Source organism: Anticarsia gemmatalis, chromosome 10, assembly GCF_050436995.1.
Source record: "Anticarsia gemmatalis isolate Benzon Research Colony breed Stoneville strain chromosome 10, ilAntGemm2 primary, whole genome shotgun sequence".
NCBI classification, from domain to species: Eukaryota; Metazoa; Arthropoda; class Insecta; order Lepidoptera; family Erebidae; genus Anticarsia; species Anticarsia gemmatalis.
In genome coordinates this window covers 5,831,082-5,850,845 of record NC_134754.1, presented here as the reverse complement: position 1 = coordinate 5,850,845, position 19,764 = coordinate 5,831,082, and the positions used below count along the sequence as shown (strand labels likewise).

The 19,764-nt window shown below is 35.7% G+C and overlaps 1 protein-coding gene and 1 non-coding gene across 3 annotated transcripts in view; both read left to right on the top strand.

The window, feature by feature from the left end:
• Su(var)3-3 (lysine-specific histone demethylase Su(var)3-3) overlaps nucleotides 1-19,764 on the top strand; it is a 233,573-nt gene that overhangs the window by 147,611 nt on the left and 66,198 nt on the right. The gene's annotated exons all lie outside the window — the stretch shown is intronic.
• TRNAK-CUU (transfer RNA lysine (anticodon CUU)) lies at nucleotides 7,359-7,431 on the top strand. Its single transcript has one exon. It is a non-coding gene; the product is annotated as a tRNA-Lys (tRNA).

Genomic DNA, 19,764 nt, shown 5'->3' with positions numbered 1-19,764 from the left:
GCCTTTTTGTAATATCATACGTGACAGTTTTGTTAAACGACTGGCCGAACGGTAGCACTTTTAAATTTGATTGTGTCATTTTTATGCCACCCTGTAGACGTTATTGTGATTAGAATAAGTTAGGGAATATTTGCATAAGAACATAGTTAAATCATGTTATTTGAGTTTAATTCATCTTACTTGTATTCAATTACTTTCGGTGTGAATAAAGCTAAGCCCTTTTGGAGTACATATGAAAATGAATTTCGTTTTTGGTGTGAACCACAAGGGACAAAAACAACTGATAAATAAATCAACACTAGCGTTGCATTTTTGGTGAAACATTACTTAGCAGTACATAAACATTTTAACGAAACATGTTTTATGAATTGTATTGCTCACACGTGCCGATATTTTTCCGGGAATGCAAGCAATTTTAGCGGAAACATAGCGTTTGGTTGGGACCACACAAATATTTACCTCGAGTTGAATATCGGGCCGTTTGTTTTGAATACATAATGTAACACAGATTTTTATTATCTAAAGCTTTATCTTTAACAGTAAATACTTGTTTGTGTTCGGTAATTCTTTGTTTGTTTGCTTTTCTTTAAGTAACTACTTTTAAACAACCTCATGTAAAAGAACAACAAAATATTGTTTTTATTATGTTTGATAAGTTGTGAATTTCATAGCAATCTGGGTTGTTTATAGCAAATAGACACTGGTTATAGGCCTACCTTGCCGCTCTCAAATTGCCATTAACCCGAAAATAAATTTAAAAATATTACGCGTTTAATATAAAATTTATTACTCACGCCTGTAGCCAATTTGCAACTTTTATGGGGTGGTTATAACAGGCCTTACACAAAATAAATTTGCGATGTAATAATATAAAACCACTTGATAATCATAATGCCTTCAAACGCCATGTTAATATCGACATACTATTGTAATAATGACCGATGGGAGTCAATGAAGTAATATGTTACTAATTACTATGCGTTAGGTGTATCGGCCGTCCTTCTAGTTATACCGATGAATGAGCCCACAATAAAACCCTATTTTATTGCTGTTTCCTCTCTCGCTTCGTTGGCATTCATCCCGAGAACTACCAAATCATTAAAGCTTGTGTTTGTTGATTTTTTCCTACCTCTTTGTTTGCTTTATGATAATAGGTGTTCGTTTCGTCGCGCTCAGACCGCGGGAGCGATGCGGTGTGAAACTTAACGCCTTCATTCACGCTCCTTTTTATAGAGGCACTTGATTTAGCGAGCCAATGTCGTTTTTAATAGACTCAGTTGAATTTCGCTTTTACAACCGCATCATTCTGGGTACGCTTCGAATTTCGCTGTGGTGTTAAGTTAATAAGTGCAACATGTTTTCGGCTTCGGGCGTTGAATTTTAATTTGTAAGCCGCGATCATTTTCTTTTGAATCCACAGTAGCTAAGTTGATAATAGTTTATTTTGAAATTTCAGTACAAGTAGGTATGTGCTACTAAATTTACTAATTGGTCAGTAGTATAAACATGACTAAAGGCTAGGAGTTGGTGGCAAATATTTCGCTTTCAGAAACTGGAGTGTTGTGGCGGGTTTAAGGTTTGCTCCATCGTCCGCTTACAAGTATCACTCGACGCCTGCTCATTTTACACCAACTATTACAGGGCGTTCTTTGAAACCGAACTAACAGCACTCATTAAAAGTTATACGCGACCGCGAGAACCCTCGAAACTCGGTGGAGGACTGTGGAATTTATCAGCTAACTCAAAAGTGCTTGAAGGGAAGTCTGTCCGGGCCATTATTCGCCATTGTCCCTTACAATAAGATTAAACTAGCGTCCGCCAACTATATAGATAGCGTTCTGACCAATTCGCGAGCGAACTGCTCACGTAATAGTTTTGTTGTTATCGGCCGTAACCACTCTTCAGTTGCTTCTGGGACGATATTAAAAAGATTTTGGCAACGAGCCACTCTGATATTGATCTTTATGCTTGGCCAGACGGCTATAGGAGTTCTGTAAGTGCCACGCCAGTTGCTTTAATGACTTCCCATGTCTGTTAGTTTCTGTTTCATATTTTATATATTTGGCTCAATCCAGTGACGTTTACTGTTGCAATGTTTGTCGTGTCAAAATGTACAAGTTATGTTTATACGATCATATGATATTGTAGCGGCTCCTATTTTATTAGCATTGCCGGTTGTACGGTTCCCACTTTAAAGTTATTTATTCTCCCATTAAAAGGAATGACGGTGGTCCTAAATATGATGTTATCAAAGTTTGGCTAATACGGCGCAGCTGCGGGCTTATCGCTTGCGCGAATTGGAATATATAGTTAAAAATGTGTGTAATTAAGTTGGTATGTGTGAAGGGTAACACCTGCGTCTGCTATCAGAGATCGGGCCGTTACGGTTTATGGGGTTCCTACCAAAAACAATGGAAATGGCAAAAAGTCGAAATGCGGGCCAGGTACCAGGGTTGCAGGGAAGGGTAGGCGTGCGGGTCGCGACGGGGCACCACAATTTATGATTGCGCCGTGTCAGAGTGCTAATGAAGGCACTCTGTTGCTCTTTATTGAGATAACGCTCGCAATCGATGGTCGCGCCAGTATCGAGTCATTACTTATTGCGCGACGCCCGATCTCGCGTGTCCCTTTAAATACATATTTTTTTGCTCACAACATTCGTGCAAAGAAACTATTATTAACCGCCCTCTCCATAGGTATGAGATAAACTAATCCATAAACTTGTAGCTATATCAGGTAATGGGAATATTCTTATGGGTGCGTAATGCATACATCTGCATTGATGATAATAAAATAGCATCATGTTATAACTATCACGATGCTCGTTGTGTACAAATGTAATCTAGTCTTAGTATTGGAAACTAGGTAGGTACATCGTTAGTTACTGTAAAACAAAAATACAATACGAACTTTGGTTTGCTAAAATTTATCAGAATAGGTACCAACATCAAATTGATTTTATTGTTAAAAACTAAATCAGATACATAAATTAAAATCTACGCGTTATCTTATCAATAATATTGACGCATGACATATCGAATAAATTTTTGTATGAATTGTGTATTAAGATCTTGTGTCCACCGAGTCCGGACGAGTGGAACGTATCGACGATCCAATCGCGCGATACGAGGAGCGAGAATGATATCATCATCGGGCCTGTGCGTGTACTCGGCCACTGGGTACTAGTTGTCGGCATTGTGAACTTACTTTATAGTATGCGACGACGCCACGTGAGAAGTTATGGGACGGCCCCATTGTCAGCAGATACGCACGCACCCACATTACATTATAACTTACTACTACCCCTAATGCAACTATCTAAATTTATTGATGCAAATGTCCATGTTAATCCTCGGCGCCTAAGGGTAAATGCAGACAGTAAGTTATAAAAGTTGTCTCTATGTTTCTGTAGTAGCATGCTGACAGATACATTTTTCTGTTTAATTTGAACAGATGAAAGAAGCCTTTGCAAAAGTTTTTGACGCGTCATCAAGCAAACAAAGCTAAAAATGAACAAAATACATCATTTTCACTTCATTTCACAAAAATATTTAACCATTCAAAGATACCTATATTAATTTCTTCAACAAATCTTTATTAATTTACATGATGCGGTGTATAATTTCCAACAAGAATCATCAGCCTCATGACCCCACAATGTTTTCCGGGAACCTACATGACACGACTGTTTGCGCTCACGGGAGCTTCCACAAAACGGTGCCTGCGGAGTCGCAGTTTGCTGTTTATATCAACGATCCTATCGATCGATAGCCATTGTTCACAGTCATCGGCCCGCCATTTAACTGTTGTTAAACTTAACGTACAAAGTGATGAATAGCTCGCCGATCCGTGGATATGTTTATCTGCGGACTGTCTTATAAGATATGTCATTTACAACTGGTTATCTTATTTGATATCTTTTTGTTGTACGTCGAGTTTATTATTAGTAGTAGGGTCAGTTTCATCACTTTCTGATTAGTTTCTGATAAGTGAAATATTCCGCTTACGAATAGTGTTGTTATTCTGCTTACTTTGTTGGAATTTGTTCTCTTGTAAATCCAATAACTAAAAAAAGCTTGTCTTCACCTCATAGTAGATAAGTAATTTGAGGTGAAGTGTTGATCCAAGATTGCAATTTTAGATAACTTATTGTGAGATTGATTGATTTCCTGCAGTTCTTTGAATTTCAACAAAAAAGTGTGCGTTGTTATTAATTCACTTAACTTCATGTATTGGAGGTATTGTAAGTCTAATATCATATTTTTGTTTCAGGTAAACACATTTGAGTCAACATCCAGAACAACGATAGGTAGTAACATTATGTTTACGGCGGAACACAATTGCTACGAAACAAGTTTAATCTTCTATACGGTATTCCCCGATAGATACTTATAAGATCGGTCTATCTGTCGTCGACAATAATATTCAAATAAGATATCTACATAATAATTTCCCGTAACGAAAGAGCCCACAAAGCATCGTGAAGAGTAGTGTAACGGACTCACGTATAAAGATAGTCACCCACAAATCAAACGGTGCTGCTTTCTATAATCTATTGATCAAGAACATTTTGCCACATCTTGGGGGTTCTGGGATAACAGTAGATAATATTCAAACGTGGTAGGTAACTTAAATCTTATGATAATCCTCAGCAAGACCCTCAACAAGTGATAACTGGCCGAAATGTCAAGCTAACTAAGGTAAGGGACTGCATGATTGTAGAAATCAAGCAACGCGAAAACTATGATTTTATCGTATGAAACCTGTGTCGGTTAAACAATTCTATGATATTCTCTAGTATATTAGATTTTAGTACAAAAAACCCATAAAAGATTCTTAACAATCCCGAAAGCAAAAGATTGTGAGGACGGATGCATGTTCGCTACTTTTTTACGTAAAAACTACTAGAATTAATTTAAATGACAGTGAGAGACATTTTATAATCTGGATCCTATTTAGTTTTGTATTTGTAGTACCACATGAGGAACATAACACTTCGCGTCTTGCAAGTTAAGCTAAACTATGAGTGCTTAGCAAGACGTAACTATATTTGTAATTCAAGCGTTTAATGTACGGGGTAATCATCATGATTCACCTTCATGGAAGTATGTTGAACACCGCTAGTAGTTCCGTGTTTTAATTGTTTAGTAAAATGATTACTATCAATAAAACAATTAACCGTGTAATTCAATAATAAATCAATGTTATGATTGTTCGCTTGTAACAATGTATCATCACAGTATCTTTTAACGGTGTAAGAATCAGCAATGAACAACGTAATGGTGTTCTTACAACTCGATTTGTGTGCTTTCGTGTGAAGGAATTTACCGCAAGGGTAAACTTGTAAAATTGAGCAAGTTTTATAATAGTCTGGGTCTATAATACAGTTTCAATAAATGCTTTTTACTTTGTTTTAATTTCAATAATATCGGGCTTGTTTCCAATATTAGCAAATTAAAAACAAGACTGAAGACCGATGTTTATTCTAACAAGACTAATGACAAGAAGTTAATTGTTCCTATTAAGATTCTTTTCTGAGTTTGTAATAATATGTTCAACTCATTTGAATTTGCTTGAACTAAAGTACATTTTGTCAGTAATGCATGATTATATCTACAATCTAGTTGCAAATTCTGTTACTGTCTAGCGATTAAGAAACGAAGCAATTTAACTTTGTTAACCATAATCGTTCCTAATAAAAAAACTACTAGTTTCAACTTGTATTTCTACATTTTTATTAACTGAAAAATAAATTAGTCGGTTTATATTTGCTCGTCCAGTTACGGTAAGAGAAAGCGTATACATATTTTATGTTGCGTTATTCTATGGACGGTTGTCCTTAGATGCGCGCGCATTACGGTCTCATAAATCGGGCAGGAGACAGCGCCAAATGAGACGTCTGAGCCTGTGTAGTGATGCCGACAAACATAGCCTGGACCAGGGTTTAGTGGCATGTGTCCGTCTAGGGCTGCCTTCTACCTGAGACTCCGAGACTGCCTTAGGTATTATCCAGGTCTTTACACGACGTTTAGGGAAGGTTATAATGAAATAATGTGGTGCATTGCATTTTTCTTTTCGTGTGTCTTTGAAAATGTTAGATTTGTCAATAAGTTCATAGGATGTATTAAAATTTTTAAAATATTATTATGTGTTTGAACGAAATATTGAAAAAGTATCTTTAACAATTTTCGGCCTAAAACCTATCCGAATAAAATACACATTGCAGTATAGTAGTGAAACTGTATTGGCATTCATATAAAGGTGCTCTCACACGTAATTAATAGTTCAATAGTTAGTGTTGAATTAAGTTACTGATACAAAGATAGTTAAATCTGCAGTTTTAAAAATTAATCCCTGGTAGCCCTACTTACCAATGGACGTTTTAACTCGTCCGATATCTTGTGTCAATGTAATGATACGTCCCTTTCGTTATGACGAACCTGTTATGATAAACTAAAACTATATTTTTGTTAGCTTGAAGTCTACTTAATCCTGGCTTTATACTTGACGCAGTTTACTGCTAGTTTAGAAGTACTAGCAGCTTAGAATTGTATTCGATAAGTTCAATTGCTTGCACGAATAGTGTATTATTGAAATTATGCTAATCATTTGGTACTGAGCGCGAAGTAGTTCCCCGTACGTTGCTGGTACTCATTATTGATCTCTAACTAAAATATTTGTTTTATTGAATTCATTTGATTCTTAAACTTCTGCTTAATCAATGGACTTTTAAATCACTTTATAATCTGTAACTAATAAACTATATAGATAGCTCTTTGTCATACTTTAAGTAGGATATAAAGTAATGAAATTACATAACACATTTAAAACCATCCGTACAATTCCTATTTTATTTGAAATTATAACAGCAACCAAATCCTATTAAGGTCTTACCATCTCCATAATAAATTGTTATCTCTTGCAAATATATATTGAAGTTTTCAAAATCACAATTTTCCGAATTCCATTGAAGTAGAGCCGCAGGCGGTCGCCAAGTTCTTACATAAAATAACAGCCTCTATAGGACGCCGATACGAACTAACGAGTAAATTACATGGCTCGGAAGTGTTTGCGGACCGCCCATCGCCCCGTCTGGCCCGATTTGAAATTCTGCACTGAGAAAACAGACAAGGCAAACTATTTTCGTAGTCGTTTGTCTAAGATAAAACGTTACAAAAACTAATATTCGATTTAGTAAACTATTATTAAGAACCTGTACCAATAATCTTCTTTTATCTTTTAATGAGAACGGCACGAACTGGATTCTGTTTATAGTTGTTTGTTGTGTTATAGTAATATGACGTCATTACAAAATAGCTTCTGAGAGACGGAATAACAATTTCGTCGTCTCAGTATAAGCCCGGCTAGCTCAGTCGGTAGAGCATGAGACTCTTAATCTCAGGGTCGTGGGTTCGAGCCCCACGTTGGGCGCATCTTTTTGTAACAGAAAATCACATTTAAACCGTTGTTATATATTTTTCTAACGATTTTTAGTACATTTTTCAGTAATTTACGTCAAAAAATTCATAATTTTCGTTTCTGGTACAAAAGTAGTTAACGTGGTCGCTCGGTACCGTTAAAGGGTCAACGGATGGGCAGTCTACGTTTATAAATGTTTCCCACGTTTCGTAGTCATATGTAGACACTCGAAGCTCCGTGGTGACGTCTAATATCATTGGATTTATTTTGACTAGTAACTGTACGCCACTTATTAGCTGTCAACGAATAAATCTATAATATATTTTATTGTTTACATTAGTATGCAATGTGTAGTATTTGTAAATGTATGACTAACATTTGAAGATTCCTTGTGAAATGTTTGTTGGGTTTATTTCGTAACATTGTCATTAATATTTCAATGAATACTTTTTAACGTAGTATTAAAATCGACTCCTAAAAAGTTATTGGTATACTAATAAAATGTTATTTATTTTTGAAAAAATATAGTAGGTAGTAGTTACCTACTCGTGAATAATATCGAGAAATATAAAAAACTTGACTTGGCTTGATTAACTTTATTTATAATTACTCCCTTTGATTTGTTATGCTAATTTTAAATATTTTTTTTTAATATTTAGAAGACATTTTTTCGTATCTTACATAATCGATTTCTACTTTTTTTTGTAAGTTTAGTTTTAATTACTTACAAGATAAGTGCGACAGATACTCATACTGGCTCCATTCCCATAGATTTTCTGCTTTACTGTTAAAACAACTATCCCAAGCCTAACTGTAACAGCAATACTGTGTAGATTATTAAGAAAGATTAAAAAAATAAATGGGTATTACATTTTGGCCTTAATAGTTTTATACCGAGAAATACTTGGCTTAATTAAAGTAGTAGGTACTTATGCAAACAACTTTACTGACATTTTTCAAGTATGTTTAATATGCAAAAATGTTTGGACCACTTCTAATTACTTGCCGTATTTTCGCTCCGATGAACATAATTTTTAAATTAACTACTTACTTAAATGTTTGCCTTCATTAATTTTCTTAATTATTAAGTGTTTTTTATTAAGTGCTTGCAAAGATACTTTGAAATTAGAATGTTTTTTTTTTTAACATATTTCCTTTTGATTGGTTACGAAATGACGAATTTAATTTTTTTCAAAGAATATTTTTCTGTGCTGTTTTTCCTTAGCTTTATTTAAATAATACTCTTAACCGTGTAATTAAACAAAAAAATATGTTCGTTATATTATCACGCCTTGGTTCTTGCATTGCTTCACAAAAACTTAAGTCAAACAAGTTTATGTTTTTTATAATCAAATGCCATTTTAAAAATCTTGTACGTTGTTATCGAAACGTTTAATCTCCAACAATTATTACTTCACAGTTGTGTGTTGATCCAAGGAGTTGGACTATTTGTATGCAAAGTTTTATCCCGATCGAATCAGGCTATTACTAACCACGCTTTTAAGTATATTTACACTATAACATTAAGAGTTTAATGCATCTATGAAGCAAAAAGTTTATCTTAAACGTTAATGACACTCGTCTTTACTCGGAACAGAATGAGCGCCGGTACGCTGTACGCTTTGAATTTTATTGTGTGATGGTTCTTTATTAAGTGACTATAAAGTTTTGAGCATTACTCACGACGACACTTTAACGTGTAGCGTGCCTATTTAAGGTGTAAAGTTTTACTTTATTGTAATTAACAAAATTAGTTGCGCTAGACGTTAGTTTGTGAAAATTAATTCTGTAAATTCTTATACTTCAGAGAAAACTGTTACATGCTGTATTTACTAGCAATGGATTAGCTTTTATTCGAGAATGCTTATGCAGCTTTTTTAAATAATTGCCTCTTGCTAAGGGCTCTTGCAATTTATTGTCACTGATTCGATAGCTATAAATGCCTTTTAAGAAAAATGTTACTCTTTAATCTATTTTATAGAAAAGATCTTCTAACTTTAATTATATTATCGAACGTCCTCTACTACAAAGAAAAATGGTTTAGTAATTTATACACGCCACTCAAGTCCTTTTACTACTGCAAAGCTTTGTATATTATATCCAAAATGTCCTTTGTGGACGCTCGGTATATAAAATTTTTGTTTTCAAGTTTATAACAAGTATTCGCGCGGGAAATGATCTTATACGAAGAAAATTACACAAAGCTTTGTCCCTTGGTGAGTTTGTTACATTCTCAGTTAAGTGTGCGGTCGTTGGCTGTCTCAGTAGGTAGCTCAAACATTCTCCAGGTCACCCACGCGTTGTATTGTATTGTGTATTATAATGTACCCTATTTGTGTCAACTTATTGTCTTTGAATGTCAATATATCATTGTTAAGGATGTTGGACTATTGTGCTGTTGAGCCAGGATACGTGGACCGTATACCCAGATAAAGTATACGGGGAATGTGTATAATTCTATTTTGGTTTGAGATACGACCTGATTTTTCGATACGACGCCTTCACAGACCTAAAATATTTGTCTTATTATTAAATGATCGACTCCTACAGTATCAAGAAAGTATTACAAGAAATGTTTTCAAAGGCAGTTTCTTATTTACGCCCCAGCCTTTTCGAGATTTAGGTCACGATAGTGTTTTACCATCAGGTGGGTTGAACAAACCGTTTACCTTTTTGATATTATTGAACTTTGGCTAGTAAATAAAATGCCACGTATAAATATGAATGTACGTGATTAGCCGCGGTACATCCTCATAATGATCAGTGTTTAATTCAAAGTGTAAAACACTTCACGGTCTGGACCATAATTTATTACGATAGATTATCAGTTAAGTAGGGTTGAGTGGATGTAAATGTTTAGCACCGCCGTAGGTCAGAGTGCTGGTTTCTACATAAAATTACATTTCAATCTCAACAACGATGATTGCCTTAGACCGTTATGTTAAAAGGCAGTAGTAGCTCGCAGAAAGCTCGTTCTTCGTGTTAACCACAGAAAAGCAACTAGTGTTTAAATAGACGAAACCATTTGCCTGACGCAGTCGCAATTATGGTTATTAATATTACGACATTAATCGCACGCCTATATGTTTAAGACAAAACACTATTTATAACTTCTCCTTGGTTTATGTTTATTATTTTCCTCGGAGATTTACTTATTATAGCAATAGCATAATAAATTATAGTTTTAACCTTAACCTATTACCGACACACGTAAAATTTGGAATGTATTCAAGGTCTATGAAAACATTCAAACTCATTTATACTGTTACCAATATAACAGCATAGTTGCCAATCCTTCGTGAACTACATGTGTGCATAGAAACCCTTTCACTTTCACGAGGTATGTCAGGTATGTGTGTGTTTATTACTCGCACATGTAATACGGCCTCCTCAGCTTTCTGGTTTACTATGTTTATCAAAATTGCATCTTAAGTAGAATACTGCGGTTCTATCTACTGTTTTAAACAATCTGTGGCTCACGTTAAATTGAAACTGAATATATTAAACGGACTCGTAGCGAATAGTTTTGTGATGAGTAGTTCATTTATTGTTATAACTGTGCCGGGCATCTAGGTGTTGAATGCACTTTATTACAGTACTACGCACTCCGCCGAGGCGATTCAATTGAATTTAATGAAACGGTACCTTGGTGCATTTATAATAACGTGCCTTATAAACTAAACTAAATTATAGTGTCTGAAACCAGCTTAAAGAAACAGATAAAGAAACAGGTAACAAAAGACTATGTTACGAATAAAACTATATTTAACATATTATTATAACCATAACTGAAACTTTTTATTAATTCCCTTCAAAAGTTGTGTTCATCTTTGTTGCAGCAGACTTTAATAATAATATTGGTAAAAGCAATATTTTAAGGCATCGCAAAACTGTATCAAAGTTGTATCTTCATTTAAATATAAATAAGAAAGACAAGGAAAAAGGTAAAAGAATGGAATCTCCGACAGCGAAAAACATCAAGCGGTTCAATCACTCCGCAAGTGAGCGACTCATAACAAGCGAAAGATTGAAATGAGATGATAAGGGGAGAATCAGAAATCTTGCCGAAAATACGTACCTACCTATTATGAGGCGGCGGTAATTTTACAAGGGATTCTTCGGTTCGATATGGGACCAATCATTAACCAGAGCCAGGTTCGCTCTCGGTACATCGCACCGGCTTTTTGCGAGATCTACGAGAGATATCCGTGAGCTTAAATATGCGAACAGTTCTGTAAGCGGATCAATGTGCGCGCAGGCATTCTGAAATCCAATCTTTACTACTTTGATTGAATCACTTGTCTTATTATAAAATTCTTAGAATGTTACCCTGTCTCAATTTATCACTTCGAAAACTCTTCAACGTTTGCCAAATTGAATGTTGTTTATCCTCATGTGTTTTATATTCACGAGTCTTCAGTAAAATCGTACTTTATTGTTCCGTACGTCTCGCGTCGGGGCGGCTCGTTAACGCGACCTTTCGGATATTTATTGTATCCTCTCCACAAAATACAATTTCCAACTCGAATGTCAATAAATTTTATGCTGTGCACACTCATGTATTTAACATCGGTGAAAATTAGATGACTTGTCTTCGACCGCCAATCAGTCTTTCATGTTAGTATTGTTGTACGTATATCTGATATTTTAACAGAATAATTTGACTTCTTCTTTCTACTTAATAACACACAATAAAATAAAGGCAACAAAAAACTATATTTTATCTGTCAACATTCATTTGCTTTTCTCAATGCGAACGCAACAAAACTTCTCGCACATAATTCACCGGTGAGTCAAGTATAAACACAACGAGTCGCGATTGTTACGGAAAGAACAATTCAACAGATACAAGATAAAAGCGAAGGCGTGAAATAAATTTATTTACGACTGGAGACCAAATGGTATTTAATTGGAGTGTCACCGGAAAAGTGTTATTGTTTTATGTACTTTGAAAAAGTAGAAATCTCGCGTTCATCCACGAAATATATGCTGAAATCATGCACTGAGATTGCACAGTGTACACGATTTATGGTATCCATACTCCAGAAAAAACCTAGCAGCAGGCGATAAATCGCTCACTTGCAAGTTAGAAAAAAGTAGTAGAGTTCGCTGTGCGCTCGACAAATAGTCGTCCACGAGATTCGTGTCTGCTAGTCGATCATTTTGTACCGTTGCTTTACATATTGTTTCGCTCGTAAGTGTTGAGTGTTGGAAACGTAAACGTTAAATTGAATTTGTTTCGTCACTTAGGCCCTCTATAATAAATCTAATATGTAGTTATAGAGTATTTTATGAGATTGTTGACGTGTCGCACTCGACTGTATAACTTATTAGTGTTAACCAACGGCACAGAATAAGTAATAGTACCACCGTACAGAAGGTCCACTTCCGAACAAAAGTGAAGTTTAGGCATAAAAAATTACCTACACTAACGACTGCCACACGAAATTGAAACTTATCGCGCTGCGCGAGCGTTCATAGTCCATTGGGTATCGCCGCGCGTCTCCGGTTTCACCGCCGGAACACAGGGTTATCACTAGTCGATATAAATATTAAAATAAATCAATAAAGAGAACAGTGTGTACCTATGCAAATACAATACTTCAAAACATGTTAATCAGTTCCTAATAGTGTCTGAAAAACCCATTAACCATTATAAAATAAAATTATAATTGTATTGCTGTCTGGCCATTAAATAAATATAGGTAGCTTTACTAACACGCAACATAACTTTACTATAGGTAAAATCAAAGAAGCGAATAGAACGAACGATTGGCCGCCGCCACTTTTTTAATAGGTAGGTATTCCGTGGATTGCGCCGACGATATTAAAAAATGATATTTATATATTTATTATATTATTATGATATTTTCGACTCCGTATTGTCTTTGTTCACACATAAACACTACAGTATCTTTTAGCTTTTTTACGGGATTTTTGTTGTTTAGTTGACATTTTTTTTATTTAAACAGAAAACAGATTAAGAAAATAGATAAGTGTAGCTAGCACTAAATCGCGCGACGCGGTCAGCGAGTGCGCCAAGTGGCAACCTACTGAGATAGGCCGCATATGCGGCCCGGCGGCGGCCGATCATACCTACTCTGCGGAGTGGAACCCCCCTGCCAACGGCTTTATGACCAGCCTTGTTTACTCCATTCGTGTAAATCGTGTAATGTTTGAAAGTAAAAAGCTTATAGGTATTATACGACAATATGTGCTGAAAATTTAGACTAATCAAATATAGGATCTTCAATATTAGTTTTGTAACAAATAATAATACTAAATAGTAAAGCCCATATTGTTTATTCAATCTCAATCCTGAAATTAAGATTTAGAACAACCACTCAATAACTAAGCCCATGTTGCGGGTACTATTTTTAAAAAAGTAGTAGTAGGTAGAAATTAAAAATGTAGACGTCCTATGATAGCTGTTTTGTAAGTTGAATTTTACTGTTAAATTTTCTACTTTCAACAAAACTATGAAATATTAACTAAAATTTAACTACATTCAAACATAAAAGTTTGATAAGTAACTAAAAACCTACTCCATAAAATATATTCACATTAAATATTTCACAAGGTGATACATATTCATATGAGTTAAACATAAAATTACACGCTCAACCCGATAACTCTCGATAGCAACTTACACCAGTCTGAATCAACTCAGTTAGTTATGAGATTTCATGATCTTCTCTCATATCTTTTGTCAACAAGCATAAATTAGGCTTAAGAAGTATACAAGTTTACCGCCTTTGCTGTGCGACGTGTAGGCCTTGTGAACGAATAGGATACTTGTGCTTCAATAGGATTACGGACTGAATATTTTCCATTCAGTATCGATATTGGCTAGGTAGTTTCGTCTTCGAATAGGTGCGGGCATCGCGTGTGGTGAGCAGCTAACACTTGATATACGACCGTCTTAATCACCACCTCGTTTGTAGGAGATTTATATCTCACCTGTTGCGCCAATTATTTACATTCGGAAGTCATTTTGTTCGGTTTTGGTGTGCATCTTTGATGAGGTGAGGTTTATTCGTACTGATAAGACTCCGAGCGTTGAGGGTCGTTAGCAACATTAATGATGCAGTCATTAATTTAACGATGTTAATCAATCATTGCAAAATAGGCATTTCTTTTCGTTTCTATTATGAAACGCCAAACACTTTGTTTATATTGTATCATAACATAATCTCAGGCCGAGCACGAAGTTGGCATTACGAGGTTAAAATTGCTTTCTTGACATTTACAAGATGCACAAATTACCTAGAAGCCTCATGAATATGTCATCAATAAGGATTACCAACATATTTCGAATTAGTCGTGTCGAGGGAAAATGTAAATGAACCGCGTCATACCTTATTGTATTATAAAAAATAGCACCTACAAATATTTTTCTCGAGCGCACATAAATTACACTGAACTCTAGATGATTTAATACCGGTTCTGCCACTTTGTATTTACACTACTTTTGCGATGCTTAAATATAAATAGCGTGAATATTTTCAAGTCGGGCGTAAAACTTGAAACCCATTATTAAGGCAAGTATCAAGTTGGTGATTGCGATAATTTGATAATTGAGAGTGTCATAGTCTCAAGCACCCTCACTCGACACCTGCTGTGGGCCAATTCTTTATTTTCATAAAACTTTGTGTTTTAAATCGTGACGCGATAGTGAGCAACCGTTGTTTTTATTTTAAATATAAACCTTCCTTGTATTTAAGTGCCGATGTTATACTTTTTTATTAAAGTTTGATCTCGAGAAGTGCAGTTAGAGGCAAAGCTCATAACTGGTTGTGTGGTTTTGTTTTTTGTTTATCTGATAGTAGTTATTAGGTTATACTTGTTAGTAATTTTGCCACGTATATATTTGATTAAGCGCATAATTGAATATTTGAAGCCGCATAAAGTTTTGCTTGGTTTCTTAGAACAATTTTATCGTGACCAAGCGATTAACGATAATGGCTTTTGGGACAAAAAAAACCTTTGGTAATATTTTTTTACTTAACCATAGGTGTTAATTCTTAATATCACGAAGTGACGCGAAGTCGATCTCGGAAGTAATCGCTTGTATGCTTTTAAGTGTTTTATGTGAATATCGAATGAGTGATAATTGGTACGTGTTGAAATTCACTCGCATCGCAAACTTAACACCTCGCTCGCCGATATTTACTTTGTATGTTTGTAATAACGCCGTTTTCGTTAATCTGCAAATATTATATGTTGTACGTATTTAACTAAAGACAGGTGCATGAAAAACCCATTAGCGATTTCAGCGTGTTTAAGCAAACATTGTTTTGGCGACGTCATTCGACTAAACGGTCTATAATTACAGAACAATTGCTTTGAATAAAAGCCTTTATAAAGAACTCAAACATAAGAATTTGGGAACGTGTTTGCTGTATTTAAATCAAAGCGTAGTTTTAATACTATTAATATGTAGATAGGTTCGTACATCATCGCATTTCTCATTCGTAACACTTACACTACTACACACGGGCCGTTTCGACCGCGTCTCTCCGTGATTTATCTGCCTGCATCTCCAACCTGCGAACAGCTCGTTTATTGCCCGCTTGTTATTTATAATTTATTTTTAACGGTCACCGATTTGTATCCGTATGTATACTATACACAGGAATTCGTTGCCCCTCGGCTCGATTGTACCATATCGTACGCAGTTACGTGTTAATTATCGATCAAAATTGTGTAAATTAACCGGCTACAACCTACAATTCAAAGCTATTGGAGGTACGGAGCTGGTTGTTACCGTGTGTTTTAACGGTTTTTATCATTACTGCTATTTTATTTGTATATGTTGCAGTTGTTGTCCACAAATAACGCTATTGCCTGCAAGCTTCTACAAGTTTCTGTAATTTTTCTTTTACTTTTTTATTGCTATTATACAATTCAAGGATTCCAGTATTTCTCGATTATTTTCTCTATACCCTTCTATTAATCAATCAATCAGAGCAGCCCATAATTTTACCCTGCTCAACACGGGCACTCATCCTGCTGTAATAAAATGCATTGAGATATTAGTTTGTAAACTAGCCGATGCTGCTATCCATCTACCGGATAATTGCGTAGGTCTTTACAACACCTAAGGGTTATAATGTAGAGTTTTAGTATTGGATGAAACTAACCTACATTCATGTATATTGTTATGTTATAATTAAAAGTTTCTAGCTAAAATGGCTAATAAAATGCAATGTGGGGGCTACCCAGAATGCTTTTCTCCACTGAATATATTCATTATGAATACCTCAATTAGTAACAAAAATTGAATAATGCTATATTAATTTAAAATTTTGCTTCACAACTCATAATTAATATGTTAATATTCGTATAAGTTGCCACAATACATAAACTATGAGTCGATCTGAACATAAACAAAGGTATACAGTCATGATGTACAAAGTACAAGCAAGAAAATCTCCAGAGCGCGTCCAGCTCATCAAGTGCCGATACACTTTGGCCAGTGATTTGACCATCGATACCCGCCAGATTTACAATACGGACAGATAATTTATAGCGTTGTTCGATCTAGATGTAATTTAATGTCGTTGGTGCGCATAAATCACTCTCGTCTACCGCGCCGGTATCTACAGGTACCTGGGTTGGTATACCCCGATAATGCGCCCCGACTTATCTCTGGGAACCTCTCGCTTATAATTAGGACAGTGCTGAGCTTAATACAAACGCATTTTTTACGTCAAAGTAATTGTACCCTGTAAATTACTTTGTGCCATTATTATATTTTTCCATCAACAAAACGTCCTGAGTTCAAGCTTGAAAGTTCGTTCGCGCTGCGATCATAATGTGTTCTGTTATTTTATGTGCTGCTCTACATTATGCAGTTTTATATTCATTTTTTACAATGAGACTTTTATTAACAGCTTTCGTGCTACGTGTATATTAATATTCGGTTTAAAAATAACTAAATGGCATCTAAGTGCCTATGACACAAACGCCACTCGGGAAAGTTATATGCTTGCTCTCTGGATCGCTTAGATTTCGGTTTCTCATCTTTGGACACCCACACAACTGAGTTAACCTTCCGACTTCGATATGAGCATATTAAATGCATGCATTAGCATATTTAAATACATACGTACATTGATTTGCATTCATATACCCATCGTAGAAACTTTTCTTGAAGTGATTTCACACGCTTCAACGCCGATTACAACTATCGTCCATAATCGTATCTCATTATAGTTGACTCTTTAAGTCGAGTTATTTAAATGTGAACTTTTTATTTAGGTATTTCGAATAGTTTTAGTGAGAATACCATTTACTGAACGGTAAGTACTCGGGCAATTATTTTTCCAAGTACAGGCCTCTGGTGCATTCAGGTTCTCAATGGTTGACTTGGACATCGAGCGGGAGGAAATAGCGTCAATAAACGCGAGCAAGCTTGAGGCAGATGCGGTATTCCTATTTATTTGAATATTTTTTTATTTTGGATAAGTTTTGACTGATTTTGTGGTTATTCCCAGTTACTAAATGTTGTTGACTAACGGTTTAATAAGATTGTAAACGTGTGCAGTATCTAGAAATCCGTCGGTATCTTACAGTAATGTCAAAGCAATACATGTCCCTTATTTTGCTATAGAAGTAGTTTAGATTACGCATTATATTTGTGTATTTTTATACTTAACTCATATTTCCCCTACACAATCCTCAATAACTTCTTGTCCGATAGTGACGGTGAATCGTCCCTATGATCTATATTGTTAAATTTTTGTCGTTAACACACGAAAAGGAACTTTATTTCATTAGAAAGCATTTTCAGTTTGGCAGTTGTGTGGGTTATCTATACTAATATTATAAAGCTGAAGAGTTTGTTTGTTTGTTTGTTTGTTTGAACGCGCTAATCTCAGGAACTACTGCTCCGATTTGAAAAATTATTTTACAGTTAGATAGCCCATTCATCGAGGAAGGTTATAGGCCATATATCATCACGCTACGACCATTAGGAGCGGAGGAGTAACGAAAAATGTTACAAAAACGGGAAAAATTATGACGCATTCTCTCTTACGTGACGCAAGCGAAGTTGCGCGTATCAGCTAGTAAGCTTATAAATTAGTTAGCAACCTTTCTTCAACTAACTTGAGGCAAGGGCAAGTATACCCTCAGAGAGCTCGTTATTTGTAGTTCCATGGTTGCTAACGACTAATCGAGCGAGCGGCAGCGTGTCGAGGAGCTAAGAATAGTCGATCGGACACTTTTTGTCGTCTCATTCCATTCGTTAGCCGGGAACACTGCGCTGTAAACTTGAGTGGAATTTTCGCCATATTTGCCTACAACGGCCACACAATGAAATTAGCTACTTTCGGCTCAGTGGTATGACCATTGTTACAACAATTTAGAAATAATTTGTTTAAAAGCTTTACGATAATTTGCAGTATTTTTCAGGGTTAAATGAATTTGAATTTAGAAAAGAAATTTATTTTTCGTGGTAGTGGGTGGTGCTCTTTAGCCTCGACCAACCGCCATGGGAATTGACCAGATGACCATTCTTGAAGCCTTAGCTCTACCGAAATTTAACTTAAAATATTACAGGCTTTGATAATATTTAATGATTGATTGTATTTTTAAAATAATTGTTAGCAATGCTTCATTATCGAACCAATAATAAACATGAACAAAAACAAGATAATCCATTTAAGCAAGTTGAATATCTTAACGGTGGTTATTAATGAAGCAGACGTCTAGCATAAAAAGCTCTCGTGTCTATCAAAGGCTTGGAGACAGCTACTTGCTACATACTTCACGCCGTATATGGCAAGTTAATAATTTGTTTGCGCACCAGCCATTTCCTTCAAGAGTACGACCAAGTGGGCTGACTCAATTCATATCGAGATAAACAGGTTGGGCTCGTACAATGCAGATTAAGCGTCTCTTACTTACGAGAGAAATTATTATTGAGTATGCCTCGTCGAATATTATTTTTCTCGGAAAAAGATAGATCGCTTAAGCGATTTTACGGGAAATTAATTTTGGCAGTGAGCGACAGGGCGCGGCGGGCGCACCGCTGCGCCTCCGCTTCGTCGCGATGATTTGTTGCGATTCAACCGCGCTCGTTACACTTCCCGATAATGACGCATACCATTTACTCAAAGGCGGTTGTAATTCAAGTGTCTTATCGATATTTCCCGGTAACCACCGCAGCGTCACGTTTCACATAAAATTAAAATCGAAAATCCGACCAACATCATTTAAGAATATGTTTCTTAGGCTCGAAAGCTTTACAAGATCGTGTAGCATGCGCTCGCGCAGGCTCCGCCCCAGTTGTCGCCACAGCCGGCTCAGCCGCAATTAATCCACTGTAATGCGATACGA